Below are 7,570 nucleotides of genomic sequence, written 5' to 3'. Positions count from 1 at the left end.
TTGGTTAATTTGATTCCCAGGTATTTTATAGTTTTCGATGCAATTGTAAATGAGATTATTTCCTTACTTTCTCTTTCTGAAAGTTCATCATTGGTATATAAAAATGTCACTGACTTCTGAATATTTATTTTGTAACCTGCTACTTTACTGAATCCATTGATCGGTTCTATCAGTTTTTTGGTGGAATCTTTAGGGTTCTCTATATATAGTATCATGTCATCAGAAAATAATGAGAGTTTTACTTCTTTCTTTCCAATTTAGATGCCTTTTATTTCTCTTTCTTGTCTTATTGCTGTGGCTAAGACTTCCAACACAATGTTGAAGAGGAGTTGTGAAAGTGGGCTTCCTTGTCTTGTTCCTGATCTTAAGGAAAATGCTTTTAGCCTTTCCCCATTGAGTATGATGTTAGCTGTAGGTTTGTCATATATGGCCTTTATTATGATGAGAGTTTTTATCATAAATGGATGCTAGATTTTGTTGAATGCTTTTTCTGCATCTATTGATATGATCATATAGTTTTTATCTTTCGATTTGTTAATGTGGGGTAACACATTAATCAATTTGCAGATATTGTACCAAACTTCCATCCTAGGAATAAATCCAACTTGATCATGGTGTATGATATTTTTAATGTAATGCTTAATTCAGTTTGCTAATATTTTGTTGAAGTTTTTTGCATCAATGTTGATAAGAGATATTGGCATATAGTTTTTGTTTTGTAATGTCTTTGTCTGGTTTTGGAATCAAGGTAATGGTGGCATAATAAAAGGAGTTAGGGAGCCTTCCCTCTTCTTGAATTTTTTGGAATAGTTTGAGAAGAATAGGCATTAATTCTTCTTTGAACGTTTGGTAAATTTCATTTATGAAGCCATCTGGTCTAGGACTTTTGTGTTTTGGGAGGTTTTTGATTACTGATTCGATTTCATTGGTGGTAATCGGTAGGTTCAGATTTTCTGTTTCTTCTTAACTCAATCTCGGGAAATTGTATATTTCTAGAAATGTGTCCATTTCTTCTAGATTGTCCAATTTGTTGGCATATAATTGCTCATAGTATTTTCTTATGGTCTATCGTGTTTCTATGGAGTCCATGGTTATTTCTCTTCTTTCATTTCTTATTTTATTTATTTGAGTTCCCTCTCTCTTTTCCTTGATGCTTCTGGTTAATGTTCTGTCAAATTTGTTTATCCTTTCAAAGAACCAGCTCTTGGTTTCATTAATCTTTCATATTGTTTTCATGACTCTATTTTATTTATTTCTGCTCTGATCTTTATTTTTTCCTTCCTTCTACTCACTTTGGGCTTTGCTATTCTTTTTCTAGTTCTTTTAGTGTGTAAGGTTAGATTGTTTATTTGAGCTTTTGTTTCTTGAGGTAGGCCTGTATTGTTATGAATTTCCCTCTTAGGACTGCTTTCACTGTGGCCCATAAATTTTGAGTCGTTGTATTTTCACTTTCATTTGTCTCTAGGTATCTTTTGATTTCTTCCTCGATCTCATTAATAACCCATTCATTATTTAGTAGCATGTTATTTAGCTTCTATGTGTTTGTGTATCTTCTAGTTTTTTTTTCTTATAGTTGATATCTAGTTTCATACCATTGTGATCAGAGAATATAATTGATATGATTTCAATCTTCTTAAATTTATTGAGACTTGATTTGTGTCCTAATATGTGGTCTATCCTTGAAAATGTTCCATGTGAACTTGAGAAGAATGTATATTTTATTGCTTCAGAATAAAGTGCTCTGAAAATATCTATTAAATCCATCTGGTCTAGTGTGTTTTAGGCTCTGTGTTTCCTTGTTAATTCTTTGTCTGGAAGATCTGTCCATTGGTGTCAAAGTGGTGTTAAAGTCTCTTACTATAAATGTATGACTATTGATCTTTCCTTTTATGCCAAGCAATAATTGCTTTATGTATGTAGGTGCTCCTGTGTTTACTAGGGTTATGTTCTCTTGACTTATTGATCCCTTTATCATTATATAATGTCTTTTGTTATCTCTTATTATAGCCTTTGTTTTAAAGCCTATTTTATCTGATATAAGTATCGCTACCCCAGCTTTTTTTTTCCATTTCTGTTAGCACGAAATATCTTTTTCCATTCTTTTACTTTCAGTCTGTGAGTGTCATTTGATCTGAAATGGGTCTCTTGTAGACAGCATATGCATAAGGTCTTGTTTTCTTATCCATTCAGCTACCCTCTGTCTTTTGATTGGAGCATTTAATACATTTACATTTAAAGTGAATACTGATAGGTACATAGTTACTGCCATTTTATTATTCATATTTGTTATTTCTATTTTCTTTTTTGACCCTTTCTCTTTTTATAGAAGTCTCTTTAACATTTCTTGTAATACTGGCTTGTTGGTGATGAATTCCTTAAGCTTTTTCTTATCTGGGAAGCTCTTTATCTAACCTTCTATTTTATTTCAAGGGCTTCTTGGATAGAGTATCTGTAGTTGTAGATTCTTGTTTTTCATAACTTTGAATATTTCTTGCCAGTCCCTTCTGGACTTCAAAGTTTCCAATGAAAAATCAGCAGACATTCTTATGGGGGTACCCTTGTAAGTAACTAGCTGCCTTTCTCTTGCTGCTTTTAAGATTTTCTCTTTGTCTTTGACCTTTGGCATGGCATTTTAATTATGATGTGTCTTTGTGTGGGTCTGTTTGAATTCCTCTAGTTTTAGATTCTTTGTGCTTCTTGAACTTGTATATCTAATTCTTTTGCCAGATTAGGGAAGTTTTCTGTCATTATTTTCAAATAGATCCTCAATCCCTTTCTCTCTCTCTTCTTTTTCAGGTTGTGCCAGAGGTCTCTTAAGTTATTCTCATTTATTAAAATTATTTTTTCTTTTCGTTGTTCTGATTGGGTGTATTCTGCTATCTTGTCTTCCAGTTTACTGATTTGATCTTTTGCTTTGTCTCATCTACTGTTGAATTCTTCTAGTGTATTCTTCATTTCTGTCTGGTTCTCTTTTATGGTTTCTATGTCCTTTTTTATGCTTACTGTCTCTGTGTTGAGGTTCTCATTGTGCTCATCCATTCTCCTCATAAGTTTGTTGAGCATCCTTATAACCATTATTTTGAACTCTGTGTCTGGTAGGTTGCTTGCCTCCATTTCATTTAGCTTATTTTCTGGAGTTCTCTCCTGTTGTTTCATTTGTGGTATGTTTCTTTGTTTTCTCATTTTATTAGCCTCTCTGTGTTCATTTCTATGTTTCAGGAATATTTGTTTCATTTCCCAGCCTTGGCCAAATAGCCTAATGTGGAAGGTATCATGTGTGGCCCAGTGGTGCATTCCCGCCTATGCCAGGGGCTCTGGACGTGATCTTTGTGTGAGTTGTGTGTGATCTTCTGTTGTCACCAAGCCTTTACTGTTGTTAGTACATCAATGGATGGGAGTAATGCTCAGGCTGACTAATTGTGGGAATTGGCCGCACCCACAGGGTAAGAGTTGCTGTGTGGGGGCTGACCTCACTGAGTGGGATTTGCCCTGGCAGGGTTGTGTACTTGTTGCAACCACCCTTTGTGTGTACCACTAATGGTGTTAGTCAGGAGTTGCTCTGTTGTGGTCTGGTGCCAGCCTCTGGATGTTTTGGTTTTGTGGCCCCTCGGGAAGGGCTCCCCCATAGGCCAAGGTCAGCCACTGCTTTTGATTGCTCAGGGCTACCCAGTGGGAACTACAAAACAATCCACAAATGGTTGTTGCTTGTGGTGTATCTATAGGCAAGTGGAAGAAACAACACGGTAGGCAGTGGTCCGGTTATCCTCTGTCCCTAGGGCAGTTTAGCAGAGGGATCAGTGCTCCTCAAGGCCTGACACTTCCTGTCAGTTGCCCGTAAGTTTCTGAAACTGGAAGAGCCTCCAGGTGATATGCATGTTGGGTGGTGCAGGGACCCCAGAGTCTCTTTGATTTATTGAGTAAATTTTTCCCTGCCACTGCGGTGTCAATTTACATGCTAGCACTGTCTCTATGGCTCCCTGTACAAGTTTCCAATCATAGCAAGGTCAGCTGCTGCTCACCTTGGGCCTGAATGCACCACCCCAGGGCAGGGACAGCTTTCTATCAATGTGCAGTGGGCACTCTGTGTATTGGACGGAGCAGGTGCTTAGGGAGTCTAGGGTTGTCAGGCCACTAGCCTCAGTTTTCTGCAATTTCTGTGTCTGTACTTTCCTACAAGTCACAGATAACATGGAGACAAGCTGCTGTCTGTGGTAGTCCCACAGACCTTTGTGATCCCCTCAAGGATATTGTAGCTGGTACAGGCAGCAGTAGTCTGTCCACAACTGTTTTCCCCAAAATGCACTCACTGTGCTAGCCAAGGTCTGTTGCCTACATAGACTGCACAATCCCAGAGCCAAGCAGGGCAGGGGAGGTTGCCTGTTGATGGGCTGCAGGCACTTTGTGGCTTGGGTGAAGCGGAATAGCAGGTAAATGAGGGCCATCAGGCCAATACAGACTTAGTTTTGCTGCAACTTTTGTGCCTGGGTGTTCCTGCTGTAGTCACAGATCACAGTGAGACCAACTACTGTCTGGAGTGGTCCCACAGACCTATGTGCTCCCCAGACACAATATTGAAACTCTTGTAGGCAGCAGAGGTCTGCCTGCCACTGATTTCCATGCAGTGCCCACCCCGTGCTAGCCAAAGTTTGTTGCCTGTGTGGACTGAGATTCTGGGATCGGAGGGGAGGCAGGGCTGTGGCAGTTCACTGAAAATGAGCCACCTAGAGCAGTTTATGGGTAGTATGGGATGGGGTCTCAGGGAGACAATTGCAGTCAGATCAATACAGCCTCAGTCTTGCTGCAACTTTGGTAACCATTCACATGTTCCCGCAGAAGTCTCAGATCACAGCAAGACCAGCTGCTGTCTAGGACTGGTTCTCGAATACCTGAGATCTGTCCAAGTTTGTGTTGGCAGCAGTGATCTGCCTGAAACTATCTTGGAATGTGCGTTCACTGGTGCTGGCCACCAGTCATGAATGCTTTGACCCGAATTGGCACAGGATGTGGCAGCTATCCAGCAACAAAAGCCCTGAGCAATCTGCAGGTTGGGTGGGGCAGGTTGATTCCCCTCAGGCCAGTGCTTCAGAATGGCCCTGCGGGAGGGGTTTGCACAGTCAAGCTGGCAGGGTCCATAGATTGCCTGGTAGAGGGGCTGGACTAAGGCACAATGGTGGCTGCCAGTCCACCCCTCGTTTTGGTACCAGGTAATGCAGACTTTCTCAGTATGAATCCTGCATGAGCCTCTGACTTACCACGGTGTCCTGGGTGAGTGTCTGCAAGTCAGATAGCCTGTGCACAGGTCCTTAAAAGGGGCATCTGGGGTTTTAGTTTCCTTCCGTCTCACCTAGATGGTCAGAATCCCCTCTGGTTTTTACAGTCAGAGTTATTGGAATCTCCTCTTCCCTGGGCTGGGATTAGGAGCCCCAAATAAAACCAGGACCCCCCCCTCCCCTGCTCCTTTAGGAGAGCCTCTGCAGCCTTGTTCTCCCTCCCAGTGATCCTCCACCACCCATGGGTGTAGGTCCAGCCTGATTCACAACTCTGTCCTTCCTACTGGCTTCAAAATGGCTCCTTTATATTATCAGACGTACATGTTACAATCAGCTGAACTTCAGGTGATACTCCACATTGATTATTTTATAATTTGGTTGTAATTTCAAAGCGGACGTGGGAGGAGGCAAAGCCTGCTTTTACCTAGTCTCCCATCTTCCTCCCTCCTCTTCAGTACTGCATTTTTTAAAGTATATTTAATGGAAGGATCACAAAATGTGATACTTTAAAAAACAAACAATCAAAACAAACAAACAAAACAGGCTGCCAAAGTCAAATTTGTTTGATTATTTCATATCTTAGAGATTTACCATGTATATCAGCATAGTAAGGACTCTGAAAAGTATACAATAAAAAACAAAACAAAACAATGATCATCTTTAAAAAAAATATATATATAACCCAAACTGAATTAATCATGGAATAAGTTTGTTCCTCATTATATCTCACAGGTCATATTTTAAGGAATTCTGATCTAGGTCATATTGTGTAAACTATGGAGGAAATATTCTTTTAGAAGTTGACATAAACTTTTTTTTCCTTACAAAATGGTCATTGGTTTAAATTTCTGCACAGCAAAGAATGGATAAGGAAGAGCAGTGGAGTAGAAAGATCTGATGGTTCAATGGAGTAAGAGTCAATTTAAAAAACAATGAAGACTATGGTTGGCAGTAAAATTAAGACTTTGGAGGAGACTGAAATCTCTAATGATTAATTTTGCTATGTGTTGTTTATTATAATAATTTTTTCTCTGCCCAAAATTTCTCATTTGAATCTATAACATTCATTAACGTTTTGTGAAATGTATTTGATTTTGATTTTGGGACAACATGCTGAGTCTTGCTCTATGTTAAAACCAGAGGCTACTCATGGAAGGGCAGACATTTAAACTTCTATGGGACAAGGAGAGAATCATATTAATGGAAGTCTTAAATGTGTACTATGATAGGATTCTGATTTGCCAAAAGAGAAAAAGGAAAGAAGCATTCAGATATGAGAGTATACAAGATTGACAGGGAGGGATTTTGAAGGCAACACTCAATATGGTGCTAAATTTCCTACATGGGATTGAATTTTCAGGTTACATTTTGATTATAACCTTAGTTCCCATGGAGTAATGGCTAATACATGTCCATAGCACAACCCATCCACGGGATGGAGATTGGGAAGCCATCTGCTAAAAACAAAACAACATAAAAATAAACAAAAAACCATCCTGCTAATATAAGCAAACTGAATTGTATTGACTCACTGCAGCTAGAATGAAGACCACACAGATAGTTCTAAAATGGCATCTTGTTACGTTGTAATAAAGGAGCTCCAGGCCAGGAACCTGGGCCTGGGTCTTGGATATTCTGAGAAAACCACCAGAAGGACTGGTGGAGTGAGACATGCTGTTTATTACTCACAATACAGAGAGGCTTCAGCACTTCCTAGGCTGCAAGAAAGATATCTGGCCAAGAGCAGACATTGTTTTACATGTGAGCAGAGGGGAGTGGGATTGCCTCATCCCAGGGAACAAGGGTCTTTTCCTGTGGATGAAAGCCGGTCGTGCTGCCTAGTTAGGTTGGGAAGACTGGACACCAGCATGTTCTGGAGCAGAGCGGGGAGCTAATGTCCATGGAAACGGTCAAAGGGGCAGATAGTGCCCATGAGAATGGAAAATGTCCTTGGGGGCAAGAACAGCTCAGAGAATGCTTTGTTCATTGTCCTCCTTGGGCCTGCTGAGTAAACAGTCCTCTTTGCCTCCTGTGTATGGCAGAGAGGCTATGTTTGTATTAACCTCACATATGTCAAGGGAATTTACAATTTATATAGCTTGTGGGTTGGGCTCAGAAGTTCTTACGGTTAGACATTAGGAGCAGGGAGAGCCTTTAGACTGATTGTTTTTTTTTAAAGGGAAGATTGATTAAGGTAAGATTCTGAGCAAAGAATGAAAGGTTATCCAAAAAAGGTATTTGCTTAATAGAGTGATTGTTCTGGTTCTTAAAACAAGTGATTGTTCTGGTGATTAAAAATA

The sequence above is a fragment of the Pteropus vampyrus genome, unplaced genomic scaffold, assembly GCF_000151845.1.
Source record: "Pteropus vampyrus isolate Shadow unplaced genomic scaffold, Pvam_2.0 Scaffold17, whole genome shotgun sequence".
Lineage (NCBI taxonomy): Eukaryota > Metazoa > Chordata > Mammalia > Chiroptera > Pteropodidae > Pteropus > Pteropus vampyrus.
Note: the sequence above shows the minus strand (reverse complement) of the source record.